Below are 25,081 nucleotides of genomic sequence, written 5' to 3' on the forward strand. Positions count from 1 at the left end.
TTACATGTAGCTTAGTATTATAAGTTGTATAAGTTAAGTACTCATCGGTGAAAGCTGTACATCCTATCAGTTGCTAACTTTTACATCCTTAGTTCTAAATTAGCCGACTCATTTAGCAATCATACCTCATCATCTTCTTATTTTAAAACTAATGAAAAGTTTTATTTTTCTTTAATGAGGACCGGACTAAATCTTCTTCAATGGAGGCACTAAAGAGTACCATAAGTAGACCAAAGTTGGTGATATCTTTAGATGGTATACATGGTTCTGCAGAAAATCAATGAAGTTACAAGCCAATTGCTTCGCTGAATCAACTGAACAAGTTCTCTGAATCAACTAAACAAGTAGAAATAAGACAGATTTTATGCAAGGACACAAATGTGTACTTTAGGCCAAGGCCAAGCAAAAACTAGACATTCAACTTACAGCAGATGGATAACCCAGGATTACAAAACGATAAAATTTATGTACGAAAGTTAAAAGCTAATAAATTGCTTTCACATAATAGATTTTCTATACAATGAAGAGATAATTTGCATGAAAACTTTCAAATTATGTCCATTTTATGATATTACCTGTAACATGCATTTACAAGATCCTACAAAGGCAACAATCTATGTTTCTCATTCTGAACATACCTGTCAACCTGTGACGATGAAAATGCAGGTTGAAGAATCAAATCTCAGGTCATAACGCGTACAAACTTTTTCGAGCTGAATTTCAGTATTTATGGTACATTTTCTTATAATGTATATCAAAGATACCAAAACATCAATGCATGTTCACTTGGTTAAGTCATTTTAAATCTTATTTATTATTATTTCATTACACTTTTAAAGATTTTTATTATCTTGTGTATCACAGTCTTATGTCTTTTACTGTTGTCATCATCTAAAATTTATTTTTCAAATGAGTGTACTAGCCTTTAATCTTACCATGTAGAGGAATTACATGAATGAACATTCATCTATCAATTTACGAGGAAATTAGACTATGATAAAATATAGTAATACAGTTAAAGGAAGTATAAATGTAAAAAATAATTTTCAACTTTTTAAAAAAAATTGTATAAAGGTATAAAAATAATGAAAAATTATTTTTCAATATGTATTTGAATTTTATATTATTATGATTTAATCTTTTTCACCCATAAAACGTAAATATAAGGAATAATTTTGAATTGTGACAAATAAGGGGAAGTAACTCTTAGTTGAAATATCTTTGTAAAACAACAGGGCAATTTATTTACGACCTAAAGCTAAGGTAATTGGTGTTAATCAACAGTGTGTTTGACACCAAAGCTGTCAAGTGAAGCCATGCACTTTAATGGGTCACTTAATTTAACAGTTTACATAGCTAGATGAACTGCATGTTCATGGAAGAATTACGAATTTGCCGGTATTTCAAAGGAATATTACTTATGTCATGAAAATCAATCTCAAGGCTAAGAAATACGGGTGAAATCGGGTCATTTTCGGAATTTCCGGGTTATTTCAATGACCCGGCGGGTGATCCGGGTGATCCCTCAGAATTGTGAAAATCTCGGGTCACACCCGCAGAATCCGGGTCAGTTGACAGGTATGCATTCAGAACAATAATCATCAATATCCAAGAGCCATCATTACGACCACTGATTCAACTATAAAAAGTTATACATTTCACTTTCACCTTTCAATTAAATCCTAATTATATTAGGTATTTATCGGCACTGAAATAATGAGTAAGCTACTGTGATTCATTATGCCTTAGTTTTTTTTTTATTTAACCCCTTGGCAGCTAAGTTTAACAGCTATCTTATAATTACATTGTGTTATCCCCTGCTTCTATAGCTGTATCAAATATTATATAGTTTTTGCATGTTATTGAGTGGTCACTGAGGGCTGCTATACTGTAAGGTCCATTGGTTGTCAAATTCAGAGGCAGATTTAGGGGGCCCTGTAACCTTTTTGGAGAAAAAATTGGTTGATTATATAGGGAATCACGGAAGCATGACAGAAGCAAACCCCTCTTTGGCAGTCAGCGAGCCTTTTAACTTATGAAAATTTCTGGATCCCCCACTGAAATTCATGCACACTAAAATGACTCATCTTCTCAAATCTGATTAATAACATACTTAGAGGAATACCATTATTATAAAAGTTTCTCCACTTTTTCAGATGACATTATTTGAATTAAACTGAAAATGCTGAGCACATTCACAATTAATCATCAGATGTTAAATGCAATTCAGGTCCAAACATAGAGGGATTTTAATGTCCTAATTTGGTGATCACTTTTTATAAGATGACATCATTATGAGCTATTTTCTTGTTATTTTTCTATTTTAATTATTTGAGAATCAACAAAATAAATGCATAATTTAAATAACATGAATTTGATTAAAGATATTATGTTTGTATCTTTTTAGATAACAACAAAACTAATTGCATTATTTAAAATATCTCTGATTAAAGATATTTAAGTTTCATCAAATGCCTTTAAGGTAGTACCTAACACTACAGGGAGATAACTCTGTAATATCAGCTAAACGTTTTAATTACGTTGCGTTGTGAAGGCAATATAAAGCTTCTCAATGATCAAAATTAGTGTTTGTCAAACTGCTATATAACCAGTGTATTTTTTCTGATAAAACGCTTGGTTCAAATTTTTTGAATTTTTTATATTTTTGTAAAAGGGTCAAAGTAAATACTTTGTCAAAATTTTAGGAAAATTAAACGAGCCAAATGAATTTTAGTGAAAGTGTTGGGTACCACCTTAAGAAGTATAAAATATTCCTAAATGTGAATTTGTCAAACTAAATGTCATTTGTCAACATGCTTTTCAAGGTCAGACATAATGGATAAAATCAAAATGAACTGCATCCATTTACAGCTTTGAACTTATTATCACATTTTCCTATATCAAATGGTAATAAAGACCATTATAGACAATTATAAATAAATCAATCGGTCAAAAAACATGATTTCTACAATCCATTGATGTATACCCATTTACAAAATTTGCAAGGCTATTATGACAAACTGTAAATAAATGAATTTTCTATTTTGAAGTAAAAGAGCAAAAAGAGCTCATTACAACTATCATACAGATTTGGTTGCTAGACGATGTTTAATATTGATGTTAATACCTGTCAAACCCTAATCAAACTCCCTTTCTTCATTTCTGTATTTATAAAACTTGACCTGCCTAATGGCTGTATTTTACTTTACCATCCACATACCTATCTAAAAATTAACCATCATCTGTATCATATTTGACCTTCCTTATTGTTTCAATTTGACATTTTTCATACCAGTATTAAATTTGACCTTCCTCATACCTGTATCAAACTTGATCTTCGATAAACTTTTTATCAAATTTGACCTTTCACGTACCTGAATCAAACTCATGCTTCTTTATTTCTGTGTCAAACTTGACCTTTCTTATATCTGCATCAAAGTTGAGTTTCCTCAAACCTGTATCAATTTTGACCTTCAACAAACCTGTACCAAATTGAACCTTCCTCATACCTGTATGAAACTTGAGCTTCCTCATACAGACTCATACCTGTATCAAACTTGACCATCATTATATCTGTATCAAACTTGAGCTTATGCATACCTGTATCAAATTTGACTTTCCTTTTATTGGAAATGAATTTGACCTTCCTCATGCCTGTATCAAATTGATCATCATCAAACCTGTATCAAATCTGACCTTCCTTATATTTGTATCATATTAAATGTGACTTTCAATACACCTGTATCAAACTTGGCTGTCATTAAAAACACATAAGTTCCTGAATCAACTTGACCTTTTATGCCAATGAATTTATGCAAAGAGTAATTATCCAATAAATGAAAGACCCTGAAGATGACAAAAACAGTAGACTCTAAAACTGACACAAGTCAGGAGATCTTGAAACTTATCTTTATTCCCCTCGGAATTTCCTATTTTATTTTGTTTCAATAATCAAAAAATATTTCTCTGAATGTAAAGTATAAGCCAAGAAGACCCGTATAAAGTAATCCTAAATAACCCAATTCATAGATTTAACCTGATAAAGAACATGTTTTTCTGATAAAATAACTAGATTTTTAGGATAGGTAGACACAATTACTCCTGGGAAATCATACAGATTCTTATAAACATCTTATAATGTCTCAGCACAATCAGATATCTATCCTCTATATGGTTGTATCTTGGTTAAAACATAGATAATATACCAAGACGTCATAGTAATTTACTCCAGATTTATTCGGATTTATTTTGTGGAAATAATTTATTCATAAGCTTAAAATGAGAGTTTACATGTATATCTAATTATATAGACCAAAAACACAATAAATGTTTCAACTATTTATGAATGTATGATGATTGGAAAACCCATGAAAATATTTATTGATAAACATACAGATAACTCAAAAGAGTCAAGAATATAATAAATTTGCAATGGAATGAACCTCATTTTTTCCATTTTCACATAGAATAGAAAAAGAGAAAACAAATCAAGGGAGATTACTTTTTCAAATAAAGAATTAATTGAGATAACTTGTTCCAATCAAAATATCAAGAAAGATAACTCATTCTAATAAGAATAAAGGGAGATAACTTATTCTAATAACAAAATTCAAGGGAGATAAATCAATCAAATTCAATTTACCAGTAAATAACCTAATAGATAACACTGTAATGAAGATCTCAAAAACAATTAAACTTTTCTGGCTAATAAAAACTGCCAAAACTAAAGTGTATAGCTAGCTACTGATTGTAAGATACCACTGTGGCACATCATTAAAACTAGTAGTACAAACCCAGGAGTAGAGTAAAATAGAAGTCACCACTCAGTATCATGTTACAAAGGTTTTAAAAATGCAACAGATTTTCCTTAATTATTTGAGATTATGGAAAATTATTCTTAAACTGCAACATAAAACATAAGTGATACTTAGTTAAATAAGAAAATCTTACTTTTACAACTTTTTAGACAGGTTTTATGTGTTTCTATACATTTTGGATTTCCATCATTATAATCAGCTTACAAATATTATGAACCCTTTACAGAACAAGAAAAGTGGAAGACATTTACTGTCAAACCTTTCCATTTTGTCATAAGACATTTACTGTAAAACCTTTCCATTTTGTCATGATGTTATTATGTTAACCCATATGAACATGAAATAATGGCCTACCAGTACAATGGTAATACTATCTGCCTCATGATGTACCGTACCATGTATATGTGTATGAACGTAGATAATGAATGTATCCCCAAACTTATTCCAAATCACACATTTTTGTATTAAAATTTGGGTATACTGGTAACGTGAAAACCAAGTTTTTCCTTATTTAAAGTGTTTTATAGGAATTTGGCAATACATGTATAACACATTTTTTACGGAGTGTAGGTTACATAGAACCATATAGGTGGTTATATATAAGACATTACAATGGAGATACAAGGGAATCTAGAATACGTCAAATTTGATACTGAATGTTCCAATTATTATGTCACAGCCAGATATCAATGTTGGTCATTTTCATCACTAGGTCAGTACTGTAGTCCTGTTCATTGACCACTAGGTCAGTACTGTAGTCCTGTTCATTGACCACTAGGTCAGTACTGTAGTCCTGTTCATTGACCACATAGTATCTAAGCGATGCATTTACTGAAATTAATGCCAATGATTGGCATAATAGCATTAAATCGTGGATAACATATTCATTTATAGACATCATGTATAACCATAAGCCATGGATAATTAAATATATACTGCTTTTTAACCCTTAACCTTATTAGCAGTAAATTATCAACCTCGTTACACCTTCGTGTTTAAATCCTATTTTTGCAGTAAAAACCCTATAAATGGCATATAATTCCATATTAAGACTAATATGATTTCTGTGTAATTAACAGTTAGAATTAACAGGCTCATGTTGGAAATCAATGGATAATAAACTGATTGAACTTAAAAAAAACCTCATGCATTACAAAGTAGGGATGCAGTTACGCAACAGATCAACTTTAGTGTCAGTTCATCAAGTTTAATTCTATTAAGTGAGATCTCCCTGTTAACATTTATTCTATTGGTATGGTTACTGTAAAAATTAGTTGAAAATTATTGACAAATTAATGCAAATGGACCTATAATCTGAGTGAGAATACAATCAACAGTCAGCTTTAGGTAAGAAAATCTCTTTGAAGGAGTGCAATTAAGCAATCACCGTGACATTTGATAACAATAAGTGTTAATGAATAAAAGCAAAAACGACTAATGGGCAAACATAATGATTCTATGCTGAGTAAATTCAAGATTCATATTTCATATCATAAGTTATGATGGATTTTTTTTCTCTGAATGCCAGTTTGAATGTCAAATGAATTTTCTTTTTATTGCTGTCTTGAATCAGCTCTCCAATAATTCCTTTATATACTATTATTTTATTCATTTATGCAGTTAAGTATAGCAGTTAAGTGCATGCTGATTAATATTTATCAATATTTATCGGAATTCATTTGGAAACAATATATTTAACTTAATTCATAAGGCAAGCAATCAAAACTTTTATATTTCATAAAGGTATGAAAATGTCAAGGTCATTTTAATGGTCCATTCTATTATTTCATGATGTTAACCTATTTCTATTCAGTAAATTCCGTAAATTATTTCTTTAATTCCTTACAATGTTCTTGTTGACTGATTTAAACATTCAATTCTGATTTTTTCAAAGAATAAAATCCTTCCTCTATTATGAAATTTTCTGCAGAAATTAAAATAAGAAAAAACAAAACAAAAGGGCAATAAAACTCTTACAGAGATGAAATGACAGATAAAATCTGACAATAGTACACTATTCTAATGCAACACAAAGCATATTCACAAATGTTCATAAAGAAAGGGGGCACTGACTGCCCTTAGAGGGGGACAACTCTAGTCATGCTTCAGTGATTCCCTATATGATCATGATCAATCAACCAATTTTTTTCCATGGTAGAGGGAAACAATACTTTGCAATGGGACTGTGCATATAGGACAGGAGTTGAATCAAAAAAATTACGAGCTACATCTCAATAAATGAGAACTTCATTATTCATACTGCTTATATGGACTGCAGAGCTAGTAAGAAAAAGTCAAAATTAGACAATCTCCAATGACAAATAAGTTACAATTCATTGGTTAGAGCTATAATTTGTCTTACTGGACGCATGAACAAAAAGTTTCTATAGGAAGCTACAACAGTAGACAAACAAATCATACACATACATGTTTATATGTAAAGCCGAAAAAAAGCAGTCATATATAAACTGAAGTTTCTGCTTGGAATTGAACAACTTTGATTACAACGTGATAGGAATAAAGCACATCCAACTTATATATATATGTCTAAATAATGTATAAAATTTCAGTTTTAACATTTAAAAACAGATGCCCTGACATGAACTACATCAGCAGAAACATATCCAAAATAAATAAATAGTTCACAATCATGTTGTTAAGTTTAAATATCAATTTGTATAATCATAAACAAGTGTGCAGATACTGTTATAGATCATCACAAAGCATGATTAAGATTGTCTAGAGTGATTCATCCTAACCCCCATTTATTTTTAGTGAAAGAAATTGCAAAAGATACATGCCAAATCATTTTGTGGGACACATTCAAATTCCCCCGTCTAGCTATTTGTTACAGTTTAGATAAGGTGATGACCTAAAGCTATTAATAGCTCATATACTGAGAATTTTCAGCTACTATAAATATATATCATGGACATTAAAAATGTTTACTGTTTAGTCATAATATCTTAAAGCATAAAACAGGTTTATTTTTTATTATCCCATTGTTAAATCATATATTATAATATATATTTTAGGTTTAATTCAGAAAGACAAAAAAGAAGAAAAAATACAGGAGTGTACTATAGTCAGTATTTAAGACAAAAGTGAAATTTCCTAAATATACCTGTGTCAGATACATTCAAAGCAAATAAAAAACACTAGGAAATAAACTAAGCGACAAGTCAAATAAGCAATAATTGAATATTATTGTAAATATTTCATAAAAACCTGTTTCCACAGTTTTTTATCGAGAAAGTTACAAATAAAAAAGGTGTTAAAAAACTTGATCAACTTACCTGAGTTATAAGTTAAGAAAGAAGACACTCCCAAATATTACGTCTTTAATACAGACAAAACCACAGATCGTTTACTTTAAAACATCTCTTCTTTTTAACATATATAATCCCACATAAAACTTCACGTTCATATCACATCAGTCAAAACCCATTTAAATTCATCCTTTTTGTACTAAACGACTAGTACACAGTCCGTCTAATACCCACACAATCAAACAAGAGTAAATTCTTGATACATATTGATTAGGCCAAGCCAGTCAATCATTCCCTGATGCATTACTTCAATTGTAACTGCAGATTTAATAAGCTTCTAAAATCTCTTAACAAGTCTTATAATTAATTCCAACCATATTTGTACAAATTATTAGGTTTTTGTCAGAATGATTTTGAGTAATGAATAAGTAAGTGATGTAACACCTGACCTGTATCTAATGAAACATTCTGATTTAATTAAACAACAGGAGCAGATTCATTCCTACAAATTTCAATTTCTACATTGATAGCATTACCATAAAGGTTGAAATTAATTTGCCTCACCAAAGATCCCAAAAAAGCCGGTTTTATTGTTTGATAAATTGTTACCCCCCCCCCCCCCCCCTTTTTTTTTATCATGTGTAACATTTCTCCTTCATGTGATGCCAAAAAAGCAGGTTTTATTGTTGGAAAAATTGTCATCCTTTTTTAAAATTCATCATGTGGAACAAATCCAACCATGATTTTGAAAGAGTTAATATCAAAAGAATAATTTACATTACCTTTGAAGTTTGATGTGAGAGCACTTATTGCTGATAAAAACTTTACAAATGTTTATTAATATATAGATACAAAGATACAAAGTTATATATACTTTATTTCGTGCAGGCCATACTTGTTATTGCATAGATTTTGAAATACAAGAAAGAAGAGAAAATTGAACTTTTTAACAAACAGATCAATTTAGGGAAAAAGTCATTGACATTTACTGACGTCCCTTATCAATTTCCGTGATACATTAGTAAAAATCGTAGAAAAATGAATTGATAATGCAGAAATTAAGGAACTGAAAATTTTCCTACGTGCAAGAGCATTTATATTTCAGTGAAATTTCAAATACATGTATAACTTTTGATGTGGCAGGGACGAGGACCAACAATAACCTATCATTGAACAGAACAAGTCTGATATATCCCAGTACCTTCCTAATGTTAGTTGCATGTCAGTCTCAACATCTTTTTATTTTTTATGTCCCCACTATTTTTTCAGTGTAACTAGAAATGAATCAAGAATACTGTTGCATGATTTACAGTGAGGGATTCAGAAGATATGTGATCCCCCAAATTTTATCATCATCTACAATTCACAAAGAAAGACCGAAGTTACTGAAACTTTTATCATTTCATTTGGTACTCACAATATCTTTACCATCTTAATTTTAAAGTAAATATAGAATACTGGTACGGCAGTACTATCAATTCAATTTTTGGTATAGAGATGATATTTCTTTCTTAGACAAGTGCTGGTGATCATCCACCAGAACTTGTGGTCATCATATGTTCAGTACTTCAGTACTTTTGATTTTTAGTTTGTATCAATTTATTTAAAGATTCATCATGTTATTTACATGTATATGATAAGGTGTGTGGATAAACATGTGATTTCATGGCAAATACACGCCCACCTTGAAATTTGCATGTTACAATATTGATTGATCACACACAGCAAGTACTTTCACACCAGGATCTTGTGGTGTGAACTTTCATTTATTAAGTTAAACTGAAATGCTGGACACAAAATTCTTCATAGTTGATTAAATAACAACCCAATTAAACCTTATAAATAGCTGCATGCATTTATTAATTTCAAACTGCTGTACCGTTTGCTATAAAATTATTAATATGACTATCACTCGGTACATCAGTACTTTTATGATCTTTTATATCAATCTATAATTTAACCTGCTGTTATTTAAGAAAGCCTATTGACACAGGGTTTTAGGGGAAATAATTAAGGAATTAAGTAATAAACTGTTATGGTAATAGTTAATCTTTTTCCAGTAGTGTACTCAATCCTTCTTGATTTGATTATTTTGATTTTTTGTGTTTTAACGCCACTTTAAGCACTGCTTTTTGGCTATTTCGTGGCAGCCCAGTTTTAATTGTGGTTGAGGAAGCCAGAGTGCCAGGAGAAACCCACCAACCTTCAATAGGAAAATTGACAACCCTGGTCAATAAAGGTCGAGTTGAGTGCACCTGCACAAGCAGGGTTTCGTCCTCACAACCTCAATGTTGACTGGCTAGTGATTACAGATGTAACTACTTATACCACTGAGCCACTGGAAGCAGTATATCATAATCAGTGTAAAAATTCAATGATACCAATTTTCATAGATTATTTGGTTTTCGTGAACTACAAATTTCCATGTAGGCTTGCATGTAAACTTTTGCAAAAACCACAAAATCAAATATCCAAGAAAAAGGAATTTGAGAACTCCCATCCTCTATAGTGAAAACCATGTACTGGGAAAACCTATATAAAAGTATGCTTACACTACTGACGAGAATCAGTTAGACAGTTTGATATAATATCAATCCCAATCCTGTGTGAGCTCTAATTCTTTTCTCAGCCTCAATAACTATAATTTGATTGTCTTTTTTGTCATGATTTATCTTAATTTTTGTTCAATAGTAGACCTCCCTAATATATCTGATCTGTCTTGTGCTACCCTATAATTTCTGGAGATAATCAAATAAAAATAATATATCTCACATGAAACTGGTAGAAAATCTATACTTATCTGGAAACTACAAGGTTTACTCAACCTTTTATTTAGCCTTGCTAAAAATGGGAGAATTGCTATAGTCTTCAAGAAACTGAAAATTTTCTCAGAATTTTCATTTTATTTTGTAAGATAGAAAGTCAATTGCTATTTTCCATTTAATCAGCAGGTAATTCAAGTTTATATAATATATGGTCTATGGATCAAAAGTGCACACTGAATCAAAAGCAAAACTGTTTTTAAAAAGTAACATATGAGGTATGTCATCATCAAACTAATTCTATGATGCAAATTTTAAAGTTTTCCCTTAGTTTGATAGTTTTGTATTGTTCATTATCGTAATAGTAAATGCAAGTAAAAAGTTAACACAGCCAACCTATACCCCTTAAACCTCACATTGATGGATGATACCTTAGCCATTCCCAACATTGCTAAAAAATAAAGTTTTATAAAAACCAATCTTATTAGAATAGTTTCTCCATGCCCTAATATACAGAAAATGTTTTTTTGAGGAAGGCCTTCAACTATCAGATTGGGGTTATCACAGTAACCCTGACCCTGATTTAATGCCCATAACATTGCTGGAAAATAAAATAGTTCTATGTCAAGTGATTTCATCAAGATATCTGCTACTATATATAGCAGGGCAGATCCAGGGAATGGTTCCAGGGTTGGAACCCCCCTTTTTTTGGATGATCAATGCATTTGAATGGGGACATATAGTTGAAACCCCCCATTTATCCTGGGTTGGGAACCCCCTTTTTTAAATGGCTGGACCCCCCTGTATAGCTGTCTTAAACTTTCATTTGATGAAAACTTTTTCTTTATAAGAGTCCATAATGGAGTACCACCTTTTTTTGGGGGGGGACAAATTGGCGGATGTTTCCTTGATCCCGTCTTTAATAAAAATATATCTCAAAGTCTTCAAGAACAGACATGTCTATATATTATATCTAGCTTTAAACTGCAACCAGAAAGCAAGGTTGTAGATATATTCAGCAGACGACCACTTTTAAAGATCTGCCATCAACTCTTTACTTCAAAATTAATTTCATTGATAAAATCACCAAGCATGTTACTTAAGGCTAAAAACAAATTAAAATATACATGTAGGCTGAAGAGTAATTATTAAAACCCCTATTTTTATTAGTGGAAAAATGTATAATTGATATACTAAGTGACTATACATTGAACTAATAGACAAACAGACACAAATCAGCATTATATAAAAACTACATCAGTTCAAACAACCAGATAATGGACATTAAGCAATATATTTTGTTCTTTGAGCCAAATGAATTAAACCGATTTACGCATGAAAAACTCCCATAATTCTTCAGACATGGTACAGAGTTTCCTGGAGAAAATTAATGCCGTGGTATACAGGAATTATCTATATCTCCAATCTAAAAATCCTATGCATGTGTAATCCTTCAAAACTTAGTTGTTTATCAAAATGGTGTGCATTCCATTTAAGGTACTGAGTATATCTGCCAACATTATATCATTCTAAATAGAAAGCATGTCGATTACGTCCCAAGAGACTTGAAAATTGTTCTCGTTAAACAAAAATATAACATCCCTAACAAAACATCGTAGATTTAATGAAACCATTCTCAGGATGGAGTTGATATTGTATTACTTCTATTTTATGATATAATTCTCGCCACTATATCCTGAACAAGGATACTGCGTATGATGAATTCTATTCAAAGTTCGACTAGAAAAAAGATAAATGCTTTAATTAAATCTCTCTTTTTCATCACCAATATTCTGCAGTTTTATAATAATGGAACTAACGGCTTCTGTCCGTAAATTGTTACACAGTTCAATTGATAGTTAAATGATTTACATTCCTATTCCAAAATTTATTAAAACTTCAACAAATTGATCCATAGCCTATTTACATCAAGTTTCTATTAACAAATAGCTGTATCTGACATATTTATGTGGACACTAAAAGTTCCATGTACTAGTTAGCTATGGTCTGGGAAATCTAATGTTGCACATGCCATTTTAAAAGCTACTGCTATAATTCTGTGGATAGACATCGTTATTCACTGTAATTTGAAATATACATAGAAGTTAAAGCATGAACGACGAGTGCCACATGTGGAGCAGGGTCTGCTAAATACCCCTTCCAGAGCATCCCTGTTTTTGGTGGGGTTGTGTTGCTTAGTCTTTAGTTTTCTATGTTGTGTCTTCTGTACTATTATTTGTCTGTTTGTCTTAATTTTTTAACCATGGCGTTGTCAGTTTTTTTTCCATCTATGATTAGATATAAAAAGATGTGGTGTGAGTGCCAATGAGACAACTCTCCATCCAAATAACAATTCATAAAAGTAAACCATTATAGGTCAATGTACAGCCTTCAACACAGAGCCTTGACTCTACGAGTTTGAATGTCCCTCTGATATCTTTCGTCCCTCTTTTATGTAGCAATCAAGGGAATGAGAAAAGTCATAAATACAATCGATATAATTTAAACCAAGTTCTGGTCAAATAGTGTTAGGTCAAATGATATTTTGTTTTTAGTTTTATATTATGACTTGCTAAACCGTCTACATTTAGAAAACTGAATAATTTATTACAGTAGGATTTAGTAAAACTTGCTGTTTGATATATTCTAAAATTAAGCTGACACCTCAATGGACTATTCTGTCAAATAGATTCTATAGTATATTCAATATACTGTGAACTAACTTATTTTTCCAGAATACTTTTCTCCTCTTTATTTCTTGCTTGTAAGGTACCAATCTATTTTGTTGATAAATTCATATAAAGAGAAGATCCACATCTACTGTTTTTAAACACATGAAAGTTGCACACTGTGTTTGTTTACCTTGTGGATACAAAATTTAGCAGATTGTGGAAAACTTGTAACTTCATGGATATTTGATTTTGAAGTTTTACCTTTATTTGGCATACAAGATTAAACTTTTTTTTTTTATCTTTATTAATTATTTGAATTTGTTGTTAAACTTTAACCCAAGAATCTACAAAAATTGGTATTCCACAAATGAATCCACAGTGAATGTGTGATGGTTTACAGTATCCAAGAATGTTAACTTTCACCACAGCTGTAGGTTAAAAATATGACAGCTGTTTTTTGTAATTCTCTGTGTAAGTCTTTATTCAACCAGATAAGGACATATAACCTATTGACTTTTGACTTTTGATCCCTAAAATTATGTCACCAGTACATCTCTGCATGTATTTAAAAATACTAATTTACAAACCAAATTACAACCTTTATAATTATTTCCCTTTATTCATTGGTAAACTAATACAACAATTATTATTAATAACCAATGCTTCATTAGTGACAAAGATGCCTGGGGTTAAGTCTCCACGGCTTCAGATTATGTAAGAAACTTATCAATTTGTCCACATGGATTGGTGGATTTCAATAAAGGAGACTTGTGTTACATATTAATAATGAAATTTCTCATTAACTTTTCAGTAAATTATTTATCACAATGAGTAAGCTTTTCAAAGCAATTTTCACCATTCTCTCAAAACAGTAACAGTAATGGCTGTTCTGGCAGAAATTCATTATGACCTAGATGACATGATGCTTTATGGCTCATTTAAAATGGATGGAAGCCAAATAAAAATAATTTAATGTCAAATGTGGTTTAAGATTTTAAATTGATATATTCAGTATCTAATACAATATAAAGACTTGAAGCTGCAAGCAGTTTCTGTCCTTGACCTAGATTATAATGTTCTACCTACAAGATTATTATTATATTGATGTTTTGGGAGCCGGCTTTCCTGGTATAGAACTATCTACAAGAGGAGGATACATCTCCTTTTATCTGGATTATAATGCACTACTTTCAAGAGTAGGGATACATCTAATCACGTCTGGTACCAATCCACAATGCAGCAAAACCATGCATCACAGGGACTTCATGGATAAAGCCTTCTATTCTTATTTGCTGTTGTTTTTCTGATTGTAAGCCATCTCATGTTTGGAAAGCACAAAGACCATTAATTTTTAAGCATAGTTTCAATAGGGAAAATGAATTATTGATTGATTGATTATTGGTGTTCAACCCACTGTCATATTGTTGTGGTCATTCTTTATCAGTGGAAGTAGCCTGAGTGCAAGGAGAGAACCTGTGACTGACCTTTGTCAGGAAAACTGACAAGCCTAGTCAATTGCAATGTATTAAGATTGGAATCAAGCGCACCCTCAATGTGCAATTTCTAGTTACAACCTTAGCATTGATATGCTATTTTTTTTTTTTACATAAGGAATGATTTTATTTCCTAAAATTTTCAAAGGGCCATCTAAGAAATGAGCAATTTAACATCTGGAATTTAAAGACTTTTAAACTAATCCAATAAGTAAAATCTTCTGATCAATGTCAAATTGAGCAGTTAATGTATATAGTAATTTTCAATTCACCAAATGTGCATCTCGTTTGAATTTTGTCAATCTGTGAAATTCATCAAAGGCAATTGCACAAAAAATACAGTATACTTTTCTATAAAATATCCTTTACAAATCTATTTAATGGAAAAAATCTCATTTATTCTGAAACAGGTTGTTTTTATTAAATTAGAGATAATTTCATTTTACAGGTCTATCTGCGAAAAACTAAACCACAATAAATAGAAAATCAAATTCACATTACATCTAAAGAGCCTTGATTATGATTTTTTTCAATTGAAATCCACTTACAGCTTGTTACAGTGAAATAACAGATATAAGTTGTCTATCCTCCTTTGAACAGATATTGGCAAGTCCGTTATTTGTTACAGAAACCTCACAAATCATCTGATAATATAATGAAATATGAAGCAAACATTATTTAATTAGATTATGAACTTCTTCTGGAGGTTTCAAGAAAATCTAGTCATTAAGGTTTAGAAGCAGTTGCAGATACATTGCAAAAACTGACAAACAAACAAACAGACCGCAGACAACAGAGCTCCACATTCAGAGTGTCTAGTGCTATATTCACCCATTAATTGTGGACCTCTAAATATTGGGTTGCTCAGTCTATTTGACATAATCAAAACATCTCCATGTATATAAAATAATGAAGAATGACTTGTTTAATGTAGCATACCAATAGTACCCAAGTACAAAAGAAAATACACTTTCAAAATGAGTACAATTATATTTTTAAGCTTTAGTCATCAACAATTTGTCATAAGGATTCTAGTTCTATATGATATTTGCCCTAGGGTCACCTAAAGAAGGAAGTTATATGATGAATGTAGACCTTGCTTAACCCGTTATAATAGTATGTCTGGAAGATTCTCTTTAATTAAGGAGCAGCTATTTAACTTTAGATGGGGTTATATTTATGAGTTGACAGTCTAGACACGTTTTTTCTTGCTATATTATATATATCTTTCAATTTTTAACACAATTAGGATTCTTATATTTTTTATGGAATTGTTTGTCTCACGCGTCCTATTGGTATTTTGAATTGCTTTGAAATAAATATGTTTTCTGCTCTTAGTCTCTGGTCAGATTTGTTGTCTCTTTGACACATTTGCTATTTCCATTCTCAATTTTATTGTGTCAAATTATATAAATTATATTTCTGTACATACTATCCAGGAGACCTGTAACACATATAAAATAAAGAAAAAACAAGAGTGCACTAGCTGAAATGTCTCGCCTTCTATACTAATCATTGATATTATGTTGATAGTCCTTAGTAAAAAGCTAAGCTTTATAACAACTGTACCATAAACTTAACATTAACCAAGATAACTAAACAAAGACCAATGAACCTTGAAAATAAGGTCACGGTCAGATGAACCATGCCAGGCAGACATGTACAGCTAACAATGCTTCTATACAACATATATAGTTGACCTATTACTTATAGTTTAAGAAAAATAGACCAAAACACAAAAACTTAACACTGTGCAATGAACCGTGAAAATGAGGTCACGGTCAAATAAAGCCTGCGCGACTGACATAAAGATCATTAAATATTTCCATACACCAAATATAGTTGACCTATGCCATATAGTATTAGATAAAAAGCCCAAAACTCAAAAACTTAACTTTGACTACTGAACCATGAAAATGAGGTCAAGGTCACATGACATCTGCCCGCTAGACATGTACACCTTACAATCATTCCATACAACAAATATAGTAGACCTATTGCATATAGTATGAGAACAACAGACCAAAACACAAAAATTTAACTATAACCACTGAACCATGAAAATGAGGTCAAGGTCAGATGACACCTGCCAGTTGGACATGTACACCTTACAGTCCTTCCATACACCGAATATACTAGCCCTATTGCTTATAGTATCTGAGATATGGACTTGACCACCAAAACTTAACCTTGTTCACTGATCCATGAAATGAGGTCGAGGTCAAGTGAAAACTGTCTGACAGACATGAGGACCTTGCAAGGTACGCACATATCATATATAGTTATCCTATTACTTATAATAAGAGAGAATTCAACATTACAAAAAATTTGAACTTTTTTTTCAAGTGGTCACTGAACCATGAAAATGAGGTCAAGGACATTGGACATGTGACTGACGGAAACTTCGTAACATGAGGCATCTATATACAAAGTATGAAGCATCCAGGTCTTCCACCTTCTAAAATATAAAGCTTTTAAGAAGTTAGCTAACGCCGCCGCCGTAGCCGCCGCCGCCGGATCACTATCCCTATGTCGAGCTTTCTGCAACAAAAGTTGCAGGCTCGACAATAAAAACATGTCAGAATCGAAAAAATTTGAGAGATTGGTTATAATTGTGCAACTTGTTATATCAATGAAACAAAGATTAATCAAAAATAACTTAAATGTAGGCTGAATATAATCCTAACTTGGCAGGCTTATGAACTCATAAAGTAGTTATTGTACAATACACATGCAGTGATATAGGTACATTGTTACTGATCATTGCTTAGAAAAGGACAATTCACTATTTTGAAATTACATGTACTCCTTACTCTTTTGATAAGTTATTGGGTTTCTCAGGTTTTATTCCCACAATTACAAATTAATCCTTGAAAAATAATATAAAATTTGTGAGCTACTCAGAAATTTTATTTCTTACATTTTAAACTTAACAAATTAAAAACAGAAGTGCATGGTTTTCTTTAAAAACTAACCATAGTGACACAGTACATTGACAGTCTTAATGTGTTCTGAGTTGCTTGGATCAACTTTAATGAAATTGACTCCCTGTTTTTCTTCTATACAATGCAGTCAGATTAAATGAAGGATAGTTAATTGATATTATATAACTATATTTTTTTGTATTGATTACGAAGTTTGATAAATTCTACATACAATAGTAAACGACACTTTGTTTTTCCTGTCAGTGCACAAGAAAATTGACTTAATGGAAGGCAGTCCTCGTGAGGAACAATCTCTAATTGCTTGGAAAAGGACACTTCACCTTTGGGAATAGTTTATATAGTTTGCATTATCCTACAAAATACCTCTTTACAAAAGGAACATGCTTATTCCATTCTAATGTTTTCACCCTAGCAATTACATAATTGACATGATAAAACTGTTTGCTATTCAGTATGCATCTTTATCATATCAATTCAACTACATGTACTTCTGATTCATCAATAATTTATCAATTAATGATTAGTTTTTCAAGGGAAAATGTAGTTTCAATGCACAATATCCACAATAGCTATTGTATTTATTCAAATGGAGGCAGTCCACTTTCTAAGAATTTAAATACCGGGTACACTGATCAGCAACAACTGATTCTGTGAAAGATTTTATACCCTACCCAATAACTAACAAGAATTAAATGTGTCAATAGAACATGGATGCCCCACTCCACTATCATTTTCTATGTTCAATGGACCATGAAACTGAGGTTTAAACTTTAACTTGGCAGTAAAATTAGAAAGATCATATCATAGGGAACATGTGTTCTAAGTTTCAAGTTGATTGGACTTCAACTTCACCAAAAACTACCTTGACCAAAGGCTTTAACCTGTAACAAGACAGACAGATAAACAGACAAACAGACCAAAAAACATAATAGTTAATACCCCTAAGTGGGGCATAAGAAACAAGTAAGATTATAAATATACCAGCTCACAGACTGGTGATAAAAAAGATCAGTTCTAAATTATCAGAATCTTGTAACTCTTGAAGAAAAGAAAATAGAACCTGTCACATAGCTTTAATACCTTACAATTAATAGTCACAAGTTTAGGGTAAATTACTACGGTCTCTAAAAACACTGCAAAGGACCTCCTGTGTGCACAGAAGAGCACATAGGAGCACTAAGGACACCAAAGAAGTTTGATAAGAGCACAAAGGACCTGAAATTCCCTATAAAGCATAAAAATATTATGAAAATGTTAAAAAAAATTAAATAGTTTCAATAAAAATTGCGATTATTTATGTACGATTTGGTGTTATAACAGGTATCGGTTTGGAACCGACTTTATATCAGGGCTATGTGAAAGGGCCTGTGTAACACTTACCAATTAAAAGTTTTAAAAAGTTTTGAAATTTTATATATATCTTTTGAATTTTGATCAAAGTTTTAAAAATATCAAAATTCAATTTTGTGTAAAAGTTTTGAAGTTTTGAAATTTTAATCAAATAATTAAAATATTAAAATTCTAAATATAGTTTTTCAATTTGATAATATAGAAATTTGATCAAACTTTAAAAATACTAAACCTAAAGTGCAATTTTGATTATTTCACTTTTTGAAAGTTTGATTTTTAAAATTTTGATTAAAATATCAAATCTGAGAAACGAAATAACAGTGGAAAGAAATGAAAACATACTGATGCTTTAATGTATGTAAGTATTAGCTACATGTAGCACAAAGGACCAAAGTGCACAAGGGAACTGAAATTGTTCATAGAATTGGGGGAAAGTGAAAGTTTCTTTCGAAAAAATAATTATCTAATTAATATATTTAAAAAACAAAAGAAAACTTCAGACATATGCATAATTATAATATACCAGTTTTCTAAATACATATCTCACAAGCGGCAATCAAAGACATCGTCTATTGAAGTATAAAAAATAATAAATGAGAAAACCATTTTACTCAAAATTTTAAAAGAAATATAAGAATAAAAAATCAGAGAGTTCTTCATTGAAACATTCAAAGCTGTACAAATTCAACATGATTCATACTCAATACAACTACTTTGCTTTGTGCAGAATAAAATTTGATAAAACAAAGTGTGTATTGAAATTTCTGAAAAACGGATTGAAAAATTCAAACCAATTTCCTACCTTTAGAATAAATCTCATACTGTTCCCTTTCTGTCTTTTTTTTAAAACTTGGTTGATTATATAGGGAATCACTGATGCATGTTATGAGCACCCGTCCCCCCTCAGTTCAGTCAGTCAGTCAGCTGCCCCACTCCCCCTTATAAATAGTTCTGGATCCACCACTGCAGAAGTGAAAGGTGTTATAGAACTATTCTGTGATGATATGTAGTGCCACTTGAATTATGGGTAGGCTAGAAAAATTGGAGGTACCTATGAATGTTATCTTTATCATTCCTTAACAATAACTAACTGTTGAAAGTGAATGTTGGTGTTCAAAAACTTTTAATCATGTCTATACAAATTAAATCTGTATTTTCTCTTCTATTCTTTTTAACCTCATGCATGAAACATTTTTTTTCTACTGTAAAATCCACTCAGGTTATTACATTTTAATTTGTGTGATCTGACTAAAAGAACATAAAAGTATCAAATTCAAAATCACAACCAGGCAATACATGTACAATCACTTCTGAATATACTGTACAATTGTGCAGAGTTATTTCACTTAACCAAATGTAAGTTTCTGTCTGTTCAGTGTTAAATTCATGTAATGTTTAATGAAAATATTCTGTATTCTAATATTTCAGACAAAAAAAATTACTACACAACTTGACAAAACTCTTAAGTATAAAAAAAGTGCTTTTATTGCTACTCTTCATCACTAAGTCACAGTGAGGTCTTCAACATGGAGCTTCATCAAAACTCAGACCTTAATGAAAGTTCTCAAGATGGCCTTTAGTCCCTTTGCTTGATCTTAATAGAGGTACATATGTCCAATGAAGACAGATAAGATTTTGGTAATACTAAAATGAGATACATAAAAAGAAATAGATGCACAGGCGCGGATCCAGAAGGGGGGGGGGGGAGGGGGGTTCCGGGGGGGGGAACCCCCCTTTTTTTTGGACGATCTATGCATTTGAATGGGGACATATAGTTGGAACCCCCCCTTTGTCCTGGGTTAGGAACCCCCCCTTTTTAAAATGGCTGGATCCGCCCCTGATGCAGTTATATAGTTATTAAAAAGTAACAACAATAATAGCTTAAGTATGGAATATATACTGTAATAATTAGTCCAATGATCTCATTGCAAGTTATATATATATATACTCTTGTGGGTGTTAACCAATTGGGTGTATCCAATTTACACCAAGTTATTATGATTGGATCTTATTTTAGGTAAAGCATGATAAGTGCAGGATTTCCGATTACATTTAATAACATCTTGGTGTAAAATATGGAAAAATGTTAACATTTTCATATGAAAAATGCAGTCAATTAAAACATGATAATTTTTTTAGGTTATTTAAATTTTAATGGATCAATGATTAATGCTTCTAAAAAAACTGATAATTTTTTAAAGTTATTTTTAGCATGTAAGGTCAAATAACAGATATACGATTCTTTAGATTCTAATCTTAATTTGAGAATGTGTTTATTTGTGTTGTTATTTAATCATATACTATAGTAACATTACGTAACTTTAAAAAAAAAAAGGTGTTTAATTTTGACACGAATATGGAAATTGTCCAACAAATATATATAAAAGCATGTAAAACACATCAATTGTCTTTTTGTTTTTCTGTTAGTATGATAAATATCAAATTATTAAACTACAATTTGACAAATGACTAAAATAGTTCATATATAATTATCCATTCTGTTTTTTAAATGGAACTTTTTGTCATTTCCTGTATAGTCTCTTTGTTACTTTATGACTTAGAAAAAAAGTTGTTTCTCATTATGTTCGATAACTGACATTTTGGAATGTAAAATCATTGTATTTCATTATTTTATATTTTGATTTCGATCACATTTAAAATACTGAATTTTAACGGACATGTTTGGATGTGTTACTGTGCCTAACCGATCACCTTTGGGGTATTATAATACCTACAGTGTTACCTGGATAAAAAATTGTCAACACAACTTGTCCATTTAAATTGTATGATAGGTATTGTGAGAGCTCGTCAACAGGTGGTCATTTAACATCCCAGTGAAAAAAAATCACTAAAAGGTAAAATTTAAATGACTGATAGCTAGCTTGCTTTCCTCATGTATCATGACCAATGTCCTGAATAGACTATTCTATTTAGAGATGGGACATTTTAAGCCATTTCTTTTTGTGTCTCTTTACAGTGAAGATGGAAATTCAAGCAGTGAATTTAGTTTATAAAAAATGGAGAAATATGTTTGCTTCATGGTGTTTTAATGTGGGATATATTTTAAGTTTCTGATTCCTGATATATGGAATTAAGTGTTTGTGAAATGGATTTTTTTGGATAGCCCATCTAATTGTGAATTATTCTACAAGATGAATTATGTGTGGCTTGGTGTTCTCTAATGGGATATATTTTCATGTTATATTTAATATGATTCCTGAAATGGAATAGTAGTGATGCTAAGTTTCATTTAATATTCAGGATCTTCTTCAATTGGAATTACTGTGAAAAAATTATTTTCAATATATCAAAAAAAGTACAAATGGCTTAGTGAATAGAAGTTTCAGTGCTTTATTCTTCATTATGAAAGTGGGATTTACCAGCAACGATTTATTTGTGATTGTTAGCAAAACAAAAATTTTACAATAATTATCTTTATTAGTAAGAACAAATTGTGTATTAAATGTAAAATGTCCCAGACCTAAATAGAATAGTCCATTCAGGACATTGGACATGAGGAAAGCAAGCTAGCTATCAGTCATTTAAATTAACTCTGTCAATTTAAACAACCAGGTAAATCTACAGGTAGTTAAATGACCACCTGTTGATTATAGCTCTCACAATACCTATTGTATAATTTAAATGGACAAATTGTGTTGACAATTTTTTATCCAGGTAACACTGTAGGTATTATAATACCCCAAAGGTGATCGGTTAGGCACAGTAATTATTTTCAAATTTTAAGTTTGGACAATACATAATGAGTTTCAATCTGATATCTAAAAAGTAAAATCACAAAAATACTGAACTTAGAGGAAGATCAATTGGGAAAGTCCATAATCACATGGCAAAATCAAATAACAAAACGCATCAAAAACGAATGGACAAGAACTGTCATATTCCTGACTTGGTACAGGCATTTTTAAATGTAGAAAATGGTGGATTAAACCTGGTTCTATAGCGCTAACCCTCTCACTTTAATGACAGTCTCATCAATTTCCGATATTTTTACATTGATGCGTTAAATAAACAGACACAATAAATAAAATAGTCAAAATATGGGTACATCAGTCATCATCGTTTAACAATTTTAAAAGGAACAATTTAACAGAACACAAAAACATCTACTATCTACGAACACATTTATTAATTTGAGTGTCAGAAAATTTTATACGTCACATAAATTTGTCGTTCAATGTGCGTACAAACAATTTTAAAATTTTCATGGGAATGTTAGCATACATTAAACGACATGTTGCCTTTTCCTTATTTGTTGTGTATTTGTGCACCTACTCAATGGAGCTTTTGTTAAACAATCTTAATCAGCACCAGACAAACCCCTCAGGCTAACTATACAAATGGATATTTTAATGCTATATTCACAACACATAAGTTTAACTGGAAGTCACATTGTTGTTATTAGTCAACGACTCTGTATGTGGTTTCTTTGCTCAATTTGTTTGCCAATTTAAGAAATTGATGCTGATGGAAGATCTTGTCTGCCTCTTACCCTAGCTGTTAAAATCATTTGAAACCTGTCATGAGTTGTGAAGGCCAAAGTGGACCTAACTTTTTCTGTTTGAGTTTCTGTTTCATTGAGATTTACCTCTAAACTTATTGAAATGATGGACAGATGTAAGATTGTACAGAAGAGACATATATGTCAACAATGCAATCAGATCTATACATTTGTTAGGTATTATCAGATCAATTCATTCAAGAAATATATTCCTTTAACTCAAAAGACCACCAAGAATTTATTTTAATAAGTTGTTAAAAATGCTACATTTCCAAATACAGCACAGGACTTAAATTTTCTTGTTAAATGAATAAAAGCTTTCAAACTTAATAAAAATATCTTATATGCGTCACATGATTCTGTTTTCTGTCGTGATAGAATAACAGCACTTATTTTTGCTTCACGGTGAAATTTTCCTCTAAATATATAATTTGTGTTTGATTGAATTCCGGTGAGATTCTAAGTAAGATGCTATAGAACTCCCATTATCATCTTTAAAATCAAATTTGTCAGACTTAAAATTTCACCAGTAAGGATAATAAAATTCCCTGGACTTTTCAAATCCTATATACATGTGAAAATTGCAGAATTATTATACATAATGTATTCATATTGTTACTGTAAACACGATTTATTGTAAAACTTATCCGATTTAGCCTGAACGAATGATCAGAACTGAACTAAGGGATAGAAGTTTATCATATTAGAAAGAAATAAAGGCCGTTTATATTGGAAATTCAGAGACAACATTATGCAATAGAAACAATGCCTACAGACTTTTCACTGAGATCAAGGCTTTTTATGGTGAAATCTATTCATTTGCATAAATAATGCATGTTCATTTACACGATCTGCCTAAACACCATATGGAAAAATACTCTGGGAATATTTCAAAACCATATGTGTACTAAAATACCTGTCATTATTAAGAAATCCATGATAAAAGTCATAACCCTTGAGTAAAATACTTCTTATATAGGTATACATCTTTACATGATTTTTTATTAAAACTGAAAATTGGAGAATATATGAGTTATACATTCTGCAAACATGGGAGATTACTCTTAAAAAAGTTTATAAAATACCTGTCATTATTAAGAAATCCATGATAAAAGTCATAACCCTCGAGTAAAATACTTCTTATATAGGTATACATCTTTACATGATTTTGATTAAAACTGAAAATTGGAGAATATATGAGTTATACATTCTATATGAACTAATCAGCAAACAAGGGAGATTACTCTTAAAAAA

At 30.9% G+C, this 25,081-nt stretch overlaps 1 protein-coding gene across 5 annotated transcripts in view; it reads right to left on the minus strand.

The window, feature by feature from the left end:
• The window catches only part of LOC139529492 (neuronal calcium sensor 2-like), a 104,897-nt gene that overhangs the window by 16,540 nt on the left and 63,276 nt on the right, over positions 1–25,081 (minus strand). The window contains exon 1 of one of the 5 annotated variants that reach the window (XM_071325497.1): positions 8,114–8,508. The exons of the other annotated variants lie outside the window; for them this stretch is intronic. The gene's annotated coding sequence lies outside the window, so the exon portion shown is untranslated. Of the gene's footprint in view, positions 1–8,113; positions 8,509–25,081 lie in introns of those variants that run through there. 5 annotated transcript variants of the gene reach the window in all.

The sequence above is a fragment of the Mytilus edulis genome, chromosome 1 (assembly GCF_963676685.1).
Source record: "Mytilus edulis chromosome 1, xbMytEdul2.2, whole genome shotgun sequence".
Classification (NCBI taxonomy): Eukaryota; Metazoa; Mollusca; class Bivalvia; order Mytilida; family Mytilidae; genus Mytilus; species Mytilus edulis.